The sequence below is a fragment of the Protopterus annectens genome, chromosome 11.part0 (assembly GCF_019279795.1).
Source record: "Protopterus annectens isolate FY-2018-M chromosome 11.part0, PAN1.0, whole genome shotgun sequence".
NCBI lineage: Eukaryota > Metazoa > Chordata > Ceratodontiformes > Protopteridae > Protopterus > Protopterus annectens.
In genome coordinates, this window is record NC_056745.1 from 193,014,302 (window position 1) to 193,032,892 (window position 18,591).

Genomic DNA, 18,591 nt, shown 5'->3' on the forward strand with positions numbered 1-18,591 from the left:
TTCTAGTCAGTAATGAGACACTTCGAATAACTTGCTGTATACTGTCAGCTTTTTGAAAATATAGCAATGTCTCAGTTAAAGCTTTTATATGCAAATGTGGTGTTGTAACACTATTATTGCTGTACTTCTATATCCTGAAGTTCCAGTAGAATGATTTTGTGGTGCCTTCTGATGAAGATATGGTGGCAATAAATATTTCCAGATGTGAGAAGGAAGGTAATATTGAAATACAAGTAAGAAAATATATTTTGGGGAGCACTACAATTTTTCGTGTTCTTTTTTTTTTTTCCACATTAGGTGTCTTGTGTTTTTAAGCACAGATTTATACTATCAGTGCACAGTGCCCATTACTATAATATCACCAATTACTTTAAAAGGGAAAGGCTGAAATTTCATTATATTAATACTTTTCTTTTTTTTTCAAAACTGTATAACCTCAGACATACTGTATTTAGAGATTGTGAATAAGAGTTTAAAGTGTGTTTGTACTGTGAGGGAAGCACACTGAAAAACAGTTTATTTTAAAGGTTTTTGGTGTACTGTAGTAACACTCGCTGGAAACAGCACTCCAGGTTTAGTGCACTTTTATTTACAGAGAGGAGACAACTTGAAATGCAGACAAGTATATTTCTACTGTAGAAACGAGCCTAAAACAAAAGCCAAAACCAAGCAGTTCTGATATTCGCAGTTTGGGTCAAGTTGGTGTTTCATCAATCCTTCTTCCCTGAGCACAGACATTTCCACCGTAAGGTTTGAACTATTCCTCAAGCAAATTTCTGGTAGTCCTTCGACTAGCTCCACAGGTAGCTTCCAGTTCACTAAAGTGCCTTCCAGTAAACTCTCTTGCTCATATCTTCCAAGAGTCACTAGTCTTGACCATATAATTCCTTTTCAGTGGAAGGTAGACATATTTGCTTCTATGTCTTTATAGCCTTTCTATTTATAGGAAGGGATGGCTTCCTCCACTCAGGGCATGTCTGTATTTTTTTCTTCCTAGTATTTCCTAACGTAGTTTAACAGTCACCACAGTGGTTGCTAGGGGCCACTATATCCTATGACACCTCCCAACTCAGACCTCTACAGATGAGCACTGTGGGGCAGCCAGATTCCACCTTAGGTAGCCCACAATCTTACTTGCCTTCATGAACATCTCTCTTTGTACTATATGCTGTTTATAGCTTTTGTCAACAACATTACAGCTTTAGTGCTACTTTTGTTGGAAGTGTCTGCAACAATATGATATGTATCTGAACAAACCTTAGCCTTTTGCAGCATCATCTCTTATGTAGTCATAAGGTGATGAAATGAATGCTTGCATTTGCCTATGGTACTCCTCACCACTTTCCCATTCATTTTGCACCAAAGGTATCCTCTTGTATTGTTGATTTTCATGACAACAGAATACAAAGCATTTTTTGCTGCTTTGTTGTACAAGTTGTATTTTAGTAGCTTGTTTGTTAGTTTAGACACCATAACTAGATTATATATGACAGGAAGGTTTTTTAGGCCCTTTGAATTGGCTTGGCTTGATTTGCCTTTGGTACTGCAACTGCATATGCTATAATCTCATAAGTTATACTAGTTTGGCTTTCAGTACAGCTCTGTTCAGTGATTTTCTTTGTTTTTCAAACTTTGAGTGTCTTTGCTGTTCTCTGTACCTGTCATCTGTCTCTGCCTCAGAAGTTTGGTGTGAGTATCTTCATTTTATTCGAGGGAGCTATCTTCCTTTTGTAGCTTTGTTACAACAGTATGACATTCATCAGCTCAGCATGACAAGCAAGGGTTGACAGAAATTGTTCTTATTTACTTTGAATAACTTGCTGTATACTGTCAGCTTTTTAAAAATATAGCAATGTTATGTTAACAAGAAGTTTCCTGCTCTTCCAAGGTGTAAAAACGTGATTTTGAAGTTAAATTAGTCTCATCCATTTCTAGTAAGAAATATTTAAAATATATTAAATCTTTAACCAAAAATATTAATTTAATCACTTCTATATCTTCTCAAGGGAAAATATTAACAGACCCTAAGGAAATGGCTGATATGTTTAAATTTCAGTTCTAAGATATTGACTCTGCAGATAATGTTAGTATGTTTAAACTGCAATATTATATACTCATAACATGCAATGCCCACTTATTTCTGAGGGACTTAAAGCTTAGGTCTTGAAAAAGACTGATCCAAAAACATCTATGGGAACCAGGGCCAGATCCAACACAAGGCGATCAAGGCAGCTGCCTAGGGCCCAGTGCTGGCTGGGGGGGTTCTAGCCATACATTAATTAAAAAAATTAACATTCATGAAAAAAACAAACATCAACAACAAAAAAGAAACGCTGCTCCAATATTTCCTGTTCTCCAAGTCTGTGGCTCTGATTTCCTCCTCTGTGTGCCTGCCTATCACTCCCAGTTTCATTAACTCACAGCATCAGGCAATGATAGAGACTGGAGTTGGCACACAAAGCAATGAAAGACCACCAGAAATTGGTACGTGATTTGAGTGGAGAACAGCATGCTTATTTGGAAGGTTTTTTTTCTGCGCAATAGTATAAATAAAGGAAATTGATTGTAGTAAACAGCAGCATTGTCATATGAGCCATGTGGTTTGGATATGATCCTTGGCTTCCTTAATGTTGATATTGTGTTAATTATTTAGCTACAAATAAATTGGATGGCATGAAGTCTATTAGTTTTTAATTTAGCTTGTTTTATTTTTTCCAGCCCACAAGTATGAATGCTCTGTTTGGACTAGTACAGTTTGTGTAGCAGTTGGCATAGACAAATAAGGCCATGAGCTGTTAAAGAGCTGCTTCCTGTAGTACATGGTTTGATTTTCCAAGCCTTCATTTGCTTTTTATGTGACTTTGCCAGTTATTTCACCAGGCAGTGCTCCTACGCTTCTTCCGAAAAGGGACACTTGTGAATATTGGGCTGTCCCAGGCTGTTCTGTCTTTTGAATTCCTTGCCCTTTCACATAATTAGTACTTCACTATGTGCTGAGTTTGAATCCCAACACTTCTCTTGTAGTGTAAGGGGTTGCCAGATGCATTTTCAGTAAATGCAAGCTTCAAGGGAAGAGACGTTTACTATTTTTCATGCTTAGTCTGTTTTCAGCATTAGTGATTTGTTTAGAAAATGTCTATCAGTGTTTTTTCTATAAAATTTGAAATGAAAGTTTTAAATGAAATCCAAATCTCTGTCATAATTGTAAAAGTAAAGAAGAAAACAGTATGTACATTGACGGGGTTGTACAGGGTTATGGTAATTGGAGAGAGACAGCCAAGTAATTAGCTTGGGCCTGATTTATTACCCTGCATAAGGCTCCATTTGTCCACAATCCATCTCTGTTGACTCTGTCAGTGTGTGCTGCAACAATACAACATCATTAGCCATTGAAGTGAATCAGACCTGTACTAAGTGATGTCACAGGTAATAGCTAATCTTGATGACAGAAAAGAGATAGGCAGGTCAAAAGTGAGATATAAGTGTCCTGCAAGTTTGTAAGCCCCCCTCCCCCCCAAAAAAAAATTATGGTGTATGTAGTATTTATTATAATTTTATGACATGTTAGTTGTTGAGCAAAAGCTGCTGCCTGCATCATTTATATTGTCTGTAATTGTTTTGCTTTGTTCATTGCACTAAATATTGAATTAATTCATTAATCAGCTTTGATTGTGTAATATAGTCTAAATTCTTATCTTCTTTATAGCCTTCAGCAACTAAAAAAAGGTTGACATTTATCAGGTCATACAGTCTACATTATTTGGAGTGATGATCAGAACTATCTCATCTTTAGTATCCCTTATTAGTCATTGTTGCATATTACTGTGGTACATATTTCTTTACAAGCTTGGACTGTAAAGGATTTCTGCATTTAATTAAAAACTGGTAGTCTGGTAGTTAGTACAGGGGACTAAAGACCCAACTTGTTATGAACTGCTTCCTGTGGCAAGAGAGCAGAGTTTGAATCTTTTTACCTTCATTTACCTACTGTGAGACATTGTGCACTTAATTTACCTACTGTGAGACATTGTGCAATTCACTTACCTACTGTGAGACATTATGCCCTTCATTTACCTACTGTGAGACATTGTGCAATTCACTTAACCAGACAGTGCTTTGGAGCAATTGAGAATTTGGGCTAGGCTCCTTAATGGTCTCTAAGACTGCATGCCTAGTTACTATGAACATGTTGCCATTGCTTGCCAGTCATTCCCTGTTGCATAGCTGATCTAGTTCAGGAAATGTTATGGCAATATCATCAGCACACCGCTTTTAATGGAACAATGGCAATTTATTCTTCAAAGGCAGCAGGCATTACATTTGTAGGTGAAGTAATGAAATGCAAAGTTGTTTGCCAGTAGCAACCTTAGCATTAGTAATAGTTATGTTTAATAATTAATTACTTAGATGTCTTTTATTATTGCAGAGATTGTGGATATTGACTTAGCATATGTTGTCAGATGGTTAATATTTCTTATGGTCTCAAAAATATTTGTCTATTTAATGTCTATTACACATGGTCGGATCATATGACATGATGGTAGAGATCTTTACACAATTTCACGCAGTTCATCCAGAGCTACAAATAAAGTGCATGCAATTTTTTTGTTCATAACAATATGTGTACACAGTGAACAAAGTAACTGCTAATGGCAGCTGTCTGTGGATGATGCTACCTTATGCTTTTACCATTTAATCATTTTAAATAGTCTTTAATCTGGCTTTACAGGAGTAGGGTGTGTGTGCATGTGAATAAAGTTGGAATATTTTGGCTACTGTGTGTTTGTGTGAAACAAATTTAAAATATGTGACTTCAGTCATTATTATTGTTATTCATTTTTTTAATACAGACATCTGAGAGGGGTACAGTCTACAAATGCAGCTTTAATTGCTAGGTTTGAAGGAAGTCTGTGGATAAAAATAACTGACCCTGCTGAGATGATAACGATAAAAAGTCTTTAGTCTGTCTATGCAGGACTAGTGCACATTTGTATAAGACAAATTTAAATACTTTACCATGGTCATTTTTACCACAGAGATATGATGTATGCACAGCCGATACAGTAATCATAATGGTTGAGCATGATATTGGTAGATTATATTGACAACAATTTGAATGGCCTTTTATGTTTGAAATGTTCTGAAATGGGTACTTTTGTCATTATTAGTTGATATATTTTGTTTCATTGCTTACTAGAAAAAAATTAAAGCTACAAATGTAAAATGTCTTCTAACAAATGATGCTGTATTAAAGAAGAATTATAATTTAAAACAATCAAAAATTTGAATCAAATAACATATGCATTTCTGCATGGTCTTAACAATGTGTATAGGATGTCCATGGTTTGAAAGCAGCCCCAGGGCCTAAGATGCACTTAATCCACCACGGCCTAGATGCATTTTTAATGACTGTGAATTTTAATGCATTTCAGTGAAGGTGAGTTTCAAGGGAAGAGATGTTTACTATTACTCATAATAAGTCTGTTTCCAGTTTGAGATTTTTGTTTTGTTAAGAAAATGCCTTTCAGTGATTGTGCAATACAATTTGAAATATAAGTTTTACATGAAATCCAAATCTCTTTAATCATTGTAAATGTAAAATAAAATATTTCTCCGTCTCAGACAATGCTCTAAATGGTTCTTGCAGGACTACATAATGTTGAGAGGATGTCTCATTTACTTTCCTTTATACTTGTTCATCCTTTCTTCCTTAATCAGATTTCTTGAAATAGTCTCCTCTGTTTTTTTTTAAAATAGTGTTAATTACTTAAAATACATTAAAAGAAAACCAAGCTCTGCTCTTAAACATAATCTGTTGCAGTTTGTTTTAGACCCTTTAGGGCCAGGCTCATCACTTTCAGCTAAGGTTTCACTTTGTACAGTTGCAAAACTAGACTGAAAAATATCCACTTGCTGCAGTCTGTAAGATATATTGCGATGCAGAGCATTGTCGTGTCTGTAAGATATATTGTGTTGCAGAGCATTGTCGTGTCTGTAAGATATATTGTGATGCAGAGCATTGTCGTGTCTGTAAGATATATTGTGATGCAGAGTATTGTCGTGTCTGTAAGATATATTGTGATGCAGAGCATTGTCGTGTCTGTAAGATATATTGTGATGCAGAGCATTGTCGTGTCTGTAAGATATATTGTGATGCAGAGCATTGTCGTGTCTGTAAGATATATTGTGATGCAGAGCATTGTCGTGTCTGTAAGATATATTGTGATGCAGAGCATTGTCGTGTCTGTAAGATATATTGTGATGCAGAGCATTGTCGTGTCTGTAAGATATATTGTGATGCAGAGCATTGTCGTGTCTGTAAGATATACTGTGTTGCAGAGCATTGTCATGTCTGTAAGATATATTGTGATGCAGAGCATTGTCATGTCTGTAAGATATATTGTGATGCAGAGCATTGTCGTGTCTGTAAGATATATTGTGATGCAGAGCATTGTCGTGTCTGTAAGATATATTGTGATGCAGAGCATTGTCGTGTCTGTAAGATATATTGTGATGCAGAGCATTGTCGTGTCTGTAAGATATATTGTGATGCAGAGCATTGTCGTGTCTGTAAGATATATTGTGATGCAGAGCATTGTCGTGTCTGTAAGATATATTGTGATGCAGAGCATTGTCGTGTCTGTAAGATATATTGTGATGCAGAGCATTGTCGTGTCTGTAAGATATATTGTGATGCAGAGCATTGTCGTGTCTGTAAGATATATTGTGATGCAGAGCATTGTCGTGTCTGTAAGATATATTGTGATGCAGAGCATTGTCGTGTCTGTAAGATATATTGTGATGCAGAGCATTGTCGTGTCTGTAAGATATATTGTGATGCAGAGCATTGTCGTGTCTGTAAGATATATTGTGATGCAGAGCATTGTCGTGTCTGTAAGATATATTGTGATGCAGAGCATTGTCGTGTCTGTAAGATATATTGTGATGCAGAGCATTGTCGTGTCTGTAAGATATATTGTGATGCAGAGCATTGTCGTGTCTGTAAGATATATTGTGATGCAGAGCATTGTCGTGTCTGTAAGATATATTGTGATGCAGAGCATTGTCGTGTCTGTAAGATATATTGTGATGCAGAGCATTGTCGTGTCTGTAAGATATATTGTGTTGCAGAGCATTGTCGTGTCTGTAAGATATATTGTGATGCAGAGCATTGTCGTGTCTGTAAGATATATTGTGATGCAGAGCATTGTCGTGTCTGTAAGATATATTGTGATGCAGAGCATTGTCGTGTCTGTAAGATATATTGTGATGCAGAGCATTGTCGTGTCTGTAAGATATATTGTGATGCAGAGCATTGTCGTGTCTGTAAGATATATTGTGATGCAGAGCATTGTCGTGTCTGTAAGATATATTGTGATGCAGAGCATTGTCGTGTCTGTAAGATATATTGTGATGCAGAGCATTGTCGTGTCTGTAAGATATATTGTGATGCAGAGCATTGTCGTGTCTGTAAGATATATTGTGATGCAGAGCATTGTCGTGTCTGTAAGATATATTGTGATGCAGAGCATTGTCGTGTCTGTAAGATATATTGTGATGCAGAGCATTGTCGTGTCTGTAAGATATATTGTGATGCAGAGCATTGTCGTGTCTGTAAGATATATTGTGATGCAGAGCATTGTCGTGTCTGTAAGATATATTGTGATGCAGAGCATTGTCGTGTCTGTAAGATATATTGTGATGCAGAGCATTGTCGTGTCTGTAAGATATATTGTGATGCAGAGCATTGTCGTGTCTGTAAGATATATTGTGATGCAGAGCATTGTCGTGTCTGTAAGATATATTGTGATGCAGAGCATTGTCATGTCTGTAAGATATATTGTGATGCAGAGCATTGTCGTGTCTGTAAGATATATTGTGATGCAGAGCATTGTCGTGTCTGTAAGATATATTGTGATGCAGAGCATTGTCGTGTCTGTAAGATATATTGTGATGCAGAGCATTGTCATGTCTGTAAGATATACTGTGTTGCAGAGCATTGTCATGTCTGTAAGATATACTGTGATGCAGAGCATTGTCGTGTCTGTAAGATATATTGTGATGCAGAGCATTGTCGTGTCTGTAAGATATATTGTGATGCAGAGCATTGTCGTGTCTGTAAGATATATTGTGATGCAGAGCATTGTCATGTCTGTAAGATATACTGTGTTGCAGAGCATTGTCATGTCTGTAAGATATATTGTGATGCAGAGCATTGTCGTGTCTGTAAGATATATTGTGATGCAGAGCAGGCTTTGCCCCTGCTCTAATCCTGACTGAGCATACTACTGGTCATTACTCTGAACAGTCTGCTACTTTCATTCTTTACTCTCCCATTCTTACCTAGACTAACATTTTTAGCCCCCTTCTCTGGTCCTTCACCCTTTTCCCTTATCTCATTGCCTATAAACCTCACTCTCCTTTTTAACTTTACTTTCTTAACATTTAACTTGATAAAATACCATTACCCTATCTAAACATACTCTACCCACACTTTTCTTTTCCTCCTATCCCTTTTTTCCCTCAACTTTACTACCAATATACCTCCTTACCTTCTAACTTGCTTTTTTTTAACACTTCTAACTACTAGCTTTCTTTCACTCTGTTAATTACCAATTCTGTCCTCTACCTTCTGACCAATGATTAATTTTATGTACCTACACTTCAGATATCCTTAACTCAACTGTATATTTTGGTGCCTGAGCTTATCTCCTCAGCCACATGATGTGAACTTTGATTATAATCTTACTGTAACCTAGTTAAGTTAGTCAAGACAAACTGTATTTTGTCCTTGTACATTTTTGTTTTGTTTTGTTTTTGTTCTTTTGTTAAAAAAGATTGATCTATTTAGTAAAGTATTCCTCATGTATTGTCTTAGTCTAATAGTGGAGCTTTTCTCCTCGGGCCTCTGCTGAAAATGGACATGTATCCAGCCAGACTAGCCCGGTTAACAAATGTAAAATAAATAAATAAATAAATTGTCGTGTCTGTAAGATATATTGTGATGCAGAGCATTGTCGTGTCTGTAAGATATATTGTGATGCAGAGCATTGTCGTGTCTGTAAGATATATTGTGATGCAGAGCATTGTCGTGTCTGTAAGATATATTGTGATGCAGAGCATTGTCGTGTCTGTAAGATATATTGTGATGCAGAGCATTGTCGTGTCTGTAAGATATATTGTGATGCAGAGCATTGTCGTGTCTGTAAGATATATTGTGATGCAGAGCATTGTCGTGTCTGTAAGATATATTGTGATGCAGAGCATTGTCGTGTCTGTAAGATATATTGTGATGCAGAGCATTGTCGTGTCTGTAAGATATATTGTGATGCAGAGCATTGTCGTGTCTGTAAGATATATTGTGATGCAGAGCATTGTCGTGTCTGTAAGATATATTGCGATGCAGAGCATTGTCGTGTCTGTAAGATATATTGTGATGCAGAGCATTGTCGTGTCTGTAAGATATATTGTGATGCAGAGCATTGTCGTGTCTGTAAGATATATTGTGATGCAGAGCATTGTCGTGTCTGTAAGATATATTGTGATGCAGAGCATTGTCGTGTCTGTAAGATATATTGTGATGCAGAGCATTGTCGTGTCTGTAAGATATATTGTGATGCAGAGCATTGTCGTGTCTGTAAGATATATTGTGATGCAGAGCATTGTCGTGTCTGTAAGATATATTGTGATGCAGAGCATTGTCGTGTCTGTAAGATATATTGTGATGCAGAGCATTGTCGTGTCTGTAAGATATATTGTGATGCAGAGCATTGTCGTGTCTGTAAGATATATTGTGATGCAGGGCATTGTCGTGTCTGTAAGATATATTGTGATGCAGAGCATTGTCGTGTCTGTAAGATATATTGTGATGCAGAGCATTGTCGTGTCTGTAAGATATACTGTGTTGCAGAGCATTGTCGTGTCTGTAAGATATATTGTGATGCAGAGCATTGTCGTGTCTGTAAGATATATTGTGATGCAGAGCATTGTCGTGTCTGTAAGATATATTGTGATGCAGAGCATTGTCGTGTCTGTAAGATATATTGTGATGCAGAGCATTGTCGTGTCTGTAAGATATATTGTGATGCAGCGCATTGTCGTGTCTGTAAGATATATTGTGATGCAGAGCATTGTCGTGTCTGTAAGATATATTGTGATGCAGAGCATTGTCGTGTCTGTAAGATATATTGTGATGCAGAGCATTGTCGTGTCTGTAAGATATATTGTGATGCAGAGCATTGTCGTGTCTGTAAGATATATTGTGATGCAGAGCATTGTCGTGTCTGTAAGATATATTGTGATGCAGAGCATTGTCGTGTCTGTAAGATATATTGTGATGCAGAGCATTGTCGTGTCTGTAAGATATATTGTGATGCAGAGCATTGTCGTGTCTGTAAGATATATTGTGATGCAGAGCATTGTCGTGTCTGTAAGATATATTGTGATGCAGAGCATTGTCGTGTCTGTAAGATATATTGTGATGCAGAGCATTGTCGTGTCTGTAAGATATATTGTGATGCAGAGCATTGTCGTGTCTGTAAGATATATTGTGATGCAGAGCATTGTCGTGTCTGTAAGATATATTGTGATGCAGAGCATTGTCGTGTCTGTAAGATATATTGTGATGCAGAGCATTGTCGTGTCTGTAAGATATATTGTGATGCAGAGCATTGTCGTGTCTGTAAGATATATTGTGATGCAGAGCATTGTCGTGTCTGTAAGATATATTGTGATGCAGAGCATTGTCGTGTCTGTAAGATATATTGTGATGCAGAGCATTGTCATGTCTGTAAGATATACTGTGTTGCAGAGCATTGTCATGTCTGTAAGATATATTGTGATGCAGAGCATTGTCGTGTCTGTAAGATATATTGTGATGCAGAGTATTGTCGTGTCTGTAAGATATATTGTGATGCAGAGCATTGTCGTGTCTGTAAGATATATTGTGATGCAGAGCATTGTCATGTCTGTAAGATATACTGTGTTGCAGAGCATTGTCATGTCTGTAAGATATATTGTGATGCAGAGCATTGTCGTGTCTGTAAGATATATTGTGATGCAGAGCATTGTCGTGTCTGTAAGATATATTGTGATGCAGAGCATTGTCGTGTCTGTAAGATATACTGTGATGCAGAGCATTGTCGTGTCTGTAAGATATATTGTGATGCAGAGCATTGTCGTGTCTGTAAGATATACTGTGATGCAGAGCATTGTCGTGTCTGTAAGATATATTGTGATGCAGAGCATTGTCATGTCTGTAAGATATACTGTGTTGCAGAGCATTGTCATGTCTGTAAGATATATTGTGATGCAGAGCATTGTCGTGTCTGTAAGATATATTGTGATGCAGAGCATTGTCGTGTCTGTAAGATATATTGTGATGCAGAGCATTGTCGTGTCTGTAAGATATATTGTGATGCAGAGCATTGTCATGTCTGTAAGATATACTGTGTTGCAGAGCATTGTCATGTCTGTAAGATATATTGTGATGCAGAGCATTGTCGTGTCTGTAAGATATATTGTGATGCAGAGCATTGTCGTGTCTGTAAGATATATTGTGATGCAGAGCATTGTCATGTCTGTAAGATATACTGTGTTGCAGAGCATTGTCGTGTCTGTAAGATATATTGTGATGCAGAGCATTGTCATGTCTGTAAGATATACTGTGTTGCAGAGCATTGTCGTGTCTGTAAGATATATTGTGATGCAGAGCATTGTCATGTCTGTAAGATATATTGTGATGCAGAGCATTGTCGTGTCTGTAAGATATATTGTGATGCAGAGCATTGTCGTGTCTGTAAGATATATTGTGATGCAGAGCATTGTCGTGTCTGTAAGATATACTGTGTTGCAGAGCATTGTCGTGTCTGTAAGATATATTGTGATGCAGAGCATTGTCGTGTCTGTAAGATATATTGTGATGCAGAGCATTGTCGTGTCTGTAAGATATACTGTGTTGCAGAGCATTGTCGTGTCTGTAAGATATATTGTGATGCAGAGCATTGTCGTGTCTGTAAGATATATTGTGATGCAGAGCATTGTCATGTCTGTAAGATATATTGTGATGCAGAGCATTGTCGTGTCTGTAAGATATATTGTGATGCAGAGCATTGTCGTGTCTGTAAGATATATTGTGTTGCAGAGCATTGTCATGTTTGTAAGATATATTATGATGCAGAGCATTGTCATTCTGCTGCACCACACCATTATCTGTAACCAGACATACTTGTCCAACATCACTTTCCTTTGTGAACCCATGCAGTTGTGCCTCAATAGAGCTTGGCACATATTTGCCTTCATTGATAATGAGAGGTGCACCATTTTATTTACTTTTTGCCTCTCATTCTCAATACAGGAAACTTGTGGGCAGTTTCATCAGGTTTGCACATAATTTTCTTTCTAGTGTTATACAACATGTAATTTCCTTTTCACTCTCAGATTTTTTTTTTTTACAATAAACAACTTTTCTTGATTTACATAACAATGAACCTGCTTTTCCTTCTTGAAGGGCTTAACAATTTAGAATCCATACTTTTTTCTTGCTTTATACAGCCTGCTAAAAATTCACTCTACACTATAAAGCTATCAGCTTTACACTTAACAACGTGTGCTTCATTTTTTTATTTTTTTAGTGCAAGGGTCCTTTCTTTTCAGCAATCAAGTTTTTTTTTCATTATAAAAAGCTCCCACTTGCTTGGGTTCCCTTTGTCCAACACACAGGTCATATACATGCCACAAAACCTCTCCAGTAGAATTTCATTCCTAGGCACATGGCAAACAGCACAATGTCATTAGGTTACAGGGATTACTTCTGTTCATTACTTATTTTGAACATTTACAGAAACACAATACCATTGAACTTCTAGCTTTTGTAACACTTTACACTTTGCTTAGACTGTAAATAAAGTCATGTAGTGCAGTCACCAATTTCAGAAGTAACTGAATTATTTTTTACAAAAAGCTAGTGCAATGCTTTTCCTTAGTTTATCCCAGTATACAGAATTTAATATTACCTGATTTCCTTGCTTAGAAAATCAACATAAATATTTTTCTCTGTATACCATTGTTTCTAGCTACAATATTTCCCAAACTCTGTACATCAGTTTCTGTTTCATGTTTTAGGCACACCACTTTCACAGACTTTGCATTTACAAGCAAGACTTTCTTATGTTTGAGAACATTTATAGCTTTGCTCAAGTCATAAGTAATTTGACACTACAATATTTTACAGGTAATTTGTTTCACTTACACTTTGAAAGCAGTAAACTACTTTTAGCAGTTTGAAAACTTGCCATAATTTTTCATACTCAGTACTTGCTTCAGTTATTTCTTAAATCAGCATTCTTAAGCATGTGCTTCACACTGAACTAACATTTTCCCCAATACACTCTTTTCATCTGTATAGCAGATTGTACTTCTTTGGTAAGCACCATTCCAGCTCTTTCATATCACTTTGTTAAAACATTTGATAATGCGTATCATTCTGACACTATTTGTATGTCATAAGTTTTTAAAACTCATTAAGAATTGTTCACCTTACATCATTGTTGAAGTCTATCTGTTTCTAGTATCTCTGATTCCAGATCTTTGTCCCTGGTTCACTTCTTGGGCTGTGTCAAAGAGAAATGTTTCTGACTCCTTAACACTCAAAAAATCATTCATGTGTACATTTTAAAAGGTCTCCTCCCTCATCTCATTTCTACATGCACTTCTTTACAATACACCACTCTGAACTTTACTTATGTTAGACTCACAGTAACTCAGAAGCATTCCCATACTTTCCCATTGTGGTTACGTATAGAAGAAGTCACAATTTGCAAAGAAGGTATCAGTTTCTCAGTAAGCATACACTGACTAACCTCCTTCTCATTATAGATGGCTGTGGTGAACACAAAGAGCAACAGTTTTGCAAATGGGGAACTTAACTCACTAGGTATTGGAACTGGTAGGCAGCAATGCAGGAACACATAATATTGTAATTTGGTTTATTTAAGACTAAACTGTGCCCATCAAAAAACACCAGTATAATATGTAATGCTCACTGGAAACCGTACTTATGGATTACTGCACTTTTATTTACAGTATAGTCACAACCTAAAATGCAAACTTGCATAATTATGCTATAGAAAAGTCTCTCAAAGAAAAGTAAATGTCTTGCAGTTCTGATTTTCCCCAGCTTAGAATAGGCTGTAGTTGCATTCCTGGTCTGATCTTGAACATACCGTAAGGCTTCAAGAATTTTCTAGGTAAAATTCTGATAGTGCTCCAAGTAGCTCCATGGCTATAATCCTGTTGTCCAAAATTCCATCCATTCATCTGTATAGCTGGTATCCTCCAAGAGTCACTACTCTTGGCCAGGGGTCTCTCTCAATGAGGGACATACATGTGTGCTTTTCTCTGTCTCATTATAGCCCTTCATTTTCTAGGACTCAGGGCACAGATGTATGTATTGTTTTCATTCCAGCATGCCCTAACACTGCAGCTCCACAGACCTCGCAGTAGTCACATGAGGATCTAGACCAAGGTCTGTAGTGATGACTTACTGGAGTTGTAACATTTGAATTTTCAATGTTTATTTTATTGCGTTTTGAATTAGACATAATGGGGGCATGATGTTCTATTATGACCCCAATTTTTGGTAATCCAAATCTGAATAACTATGGCTGGAACTCTGAGATTCAGTGAAGTAGCTTCAAACTGTATATTTTAGGGTGGAATTTTGGAGAAATGAAGTTAAGAGTCTGCATTCATCAGATTAAATGCACATTAGAGCACTGGCAGGTTTCGGTACTTCTGCTTTATTCTTTTTAAGACTTCTATCTTGTTATCCTATTTCATAAATTACAGTAGTAATAAAGTTGGTATTATTCCCACAGGATGGCATCAAACAGGTGCTTTGGAAATAACATTTTAAACAAAACTGTGCAGGACAATGAATGATCCACAGTTTATGTGAAAGGGTCATAGGTGCTACTGTAAAGAGCTGATGTCAAGATGGCTTTAGTTTACCCGCAAGGAGCATGGCAGTGTAAGGAATGAATTCTTGATATCTAATAAAAATGCCTGATTTGAGACAGAAAATAACTTTCATCAGCTTCACTGCATTTTCATCAGGGAATGGATATTTCAGTTGCACTATAGTTAAACATATTAATCATCACTACAGTCTTTTAGTTACAAACTAGTAAACCATCCACTAAATGTCCCATCCCTCCAGAATCTACTCCAACCCTATCGCACCACCAGACCACTAAGATCCAGCAACAAAAATCACTTGCAGATCACTAAAGCCAATAACTCTGCTGGTGAAGCACTATTCTCTTGCACCATAGCCAAATTATGGAACTTCCTTCCACCCACAATTACCACCGTACCATCATGCACCCACTTCAAAACTTTACTAAAAGCGCACCTAAAAACATGCTGGCTATGCCCTTGCAACTCCCATTCTAATATCACCCACCCCATCCAACCACTACTTTCTTTCCACTCCACTAACTACTTTTATTATAGCAAGCTCAGATGCTCATAAGCCTAGTACTTATTATACAGCAAGAACTTCTTATTGTAACATTTGTTAATGTCTGTTATGTACTTCACAGATAAAGATTCTAGTTGTCTACTGATGTACTATGTTATTCATCTGTAAATATGTTGTAATTGCTATGTTAAATTGTTAATCGCTATGTAATCCAATGTAACTACTGTCTGTTTATTTTAACTGTAGAGCTTTTCTCCCCGGGCCTCCGCTGAAAATGGACCTACGTCCAGTCGGACACTCCCGGTCAACAAATGTAAATAATAATAATAATAATAATAATAATAATAATAATAATAATATAATAAATATTAAGAGTAAAATATTGCAGGCAAATAGTATTGAAGGAACCTTGTTTTACTACTGTTTGTAGCTGCATTATATTCTCATACTTATTCAGGAGATACTCTTTTTAATTTACTGCTGAGATGAGATGGATGAAAGCTGATTTCAGATCTTCATTAGCCTTTTTACTTTTATATATATATTTTATTTTATTATGTTTGGTAACCAGGAAGGCCTATCAGGAAAGTTCCATTTTCAGTGAAGTCTGAAAGAGAAAAAGCTGAAGAAAAGAAAAACAGAGCAATTAGTTATATAACAAGTGACCAAACATAGCTAAGCAACAGTAATATGAAATAGGAAAATATGCAATTTTAAAATATTAAGTAACAAATTACATTTTCTGACATCAAAAAAACAAAACAGAGTGAACAAAATCTCAGCACCATTGTGGTCATGGCAGATGTATCAAATGATGCATTATTTGTGTTAAATGCAAACAGCAGAAGCAGTCAAAATAACATGATCAGCAAAACAGAATATGAGGTGAGGAAATGTATCTTGGCTGTGGCAAAGTGCAGTAGCAACTTCAAAATTTGATAATAAACAATGGTATAAAAGCAAAATCAAAAGGGAATTTTAGGTAATGCAAGACCATTTACAGTGCAGGTATGTAGATAATTTCTTAGTGATAACTTAAAGCAATTCTTCTACAGTATATATACTGTAAGTATAATATTACTTGATATTCAAAAATTATAGTATTAAAAACAAATCTAGACTAAACGAAGGTAAGACATTTTTGAAAAGGAAAAACTAGTCATAAGCTTAAGGAAAGAATAGTGGAGCACATAAAGGCTATAAAAAGAGAGGATGATAGGAATGATCTTAGTATCCATAACAAGACATATCTGCCTTCATTGATAATGAGAGGTGCACCATTTTATTTACTTTTTGCCTCTCATTCTCAATACAGGAAACTTGTGGGCAGTTTCATCAGGTTTGCACATAATTTTCTTTCTAGTGTTATACAACATGTAATTTCCTTTTCACTCTCAGATTTTTTTTTTTTACAATAAACAACTTTTCTTGATTTACATAACAATGAACCTGCTTTTCCTTCTTGAAGGGCTTAACAATTTAGAATCCATACTTTTTTCTTGCTTTATACAGCCTGCTAAAAATTCACTCTACACTATAAAGCTATCAGCTTTACACTTAACAACGTGTGCTTCATTTTTTTATTTTTTTAGTGCAAGGGTCCTTTCTTTTCAGCAATCAAGTTTTTTTTTCATTATGGATTTATCAGTGCTATAGCTTCAGACTTTTCCCCTTTGTCTAATCCATCTTCAATCAAAGGTAACTAAAAAATAGTTTTGTTCCACCGGGGTTAGTAGTAACTTTTCTTTTTCATTCCCTTTCTCTACTTCAGCAATCCGCGGTGGTGCAGCGGTAGCATTGTTGCCTCACAGCAAGAGGTTCTCCCATTCGATTCTTGGCTGGAGTGCAGGGAGTGCCTTCTCTGTGTAGTCTGCATGTCCTCCCCGTGGTCAAGTGGCGTTCCGAAAGACATGCGTGAATGGGTGTGCCTTCATTGAAGGTTGGGTTTCGAGCTGGCAGCTCGGCACCGTAAAAATCTACTGCCAATCATTAGCGGACCGGAGTTCAGCTGTGGTGACCCCTAACCGGGAAAAGCCGAAAGACAAACATTCTCTTTCTCTACTTCACTGTATTTCATACATTCTTTAACATCAGAGGCTCACTTCTTTTTTGGTTAGCTCTCTGCTTTGGTATAGCAGGGAGAAGCCTTAGGCTCTTTTCAGGTTCCACTTTCTCTTTTTCTTCTGTATGAGATTCAACCAGATTTTCCTCACACTTACTTCTCTTAGTGTATTATTAACTGTACTGACATATTTAATTATTTTAACTCCCGGAGTCTTTCAGTTAGACCCACAATTCCAGTCAGTTTCCACAATGACTTCTTTTATTACTTTAACTATTGAACTCTTTTGGAAAGATCTAATATCAGACTTATATAAGCATTCTACTCAAAGCCAAATCATAGCTCCTTTAATTCATTCTACTGCTACGTCATTCTCTTTATTAGGGCTATCTATTTCTGTCAAGATATCCGATTGAACCATTTCTTCCAGAATTTCCATTGCTGTTTAAACTGGAAATGTCTTGGCCAAATTTCACATCATGTGTTAAGTTAGCCACTTTAGAAACTGAATTTACTGTATTATATAGTATACTTTTTTGCCTCCCTGTAGACAGGTTACTTCATAGTTTCGTAGGTGTGTACTAGGCTAATGGCCCTGGAGCCTTTACAAGCCTAGCCCATAGAAGTGCTCTGGCATCATGCCACCCGACATTAGTTCCCAGTGTCTCTATCAAGTAGAGCCACTGGAGTGATCCCTGGGGTGAACTTTCTATTTCCCATCCACTCATCAAGATTTCGCTTTGAAGAGGGCCAGTGAGGTGCCCTGCTTGACATGTATAGGAAGTCTATTCCAGGTAATGGGCAGTCTCTGGGTTATGAACCTGTCCCTCCAGCATGTTCTGTTGATTGTGGTAATGAGATTGAGGTCTCTGGAGCATGTGGTGCAGAGGGATTGGGATTTCTTTAGATGCAGCATTTCTAACAGAGCTGAGTCAGACATGGCTTTGTAAGTCAAGCAGATATCTTAGTAGATGATATGAGACAGAGAATAGCTGGAGTTTTTTGAGTCTGTCTAGGATATGTGTTTAAGGCCTAGGATCCTCTTCAT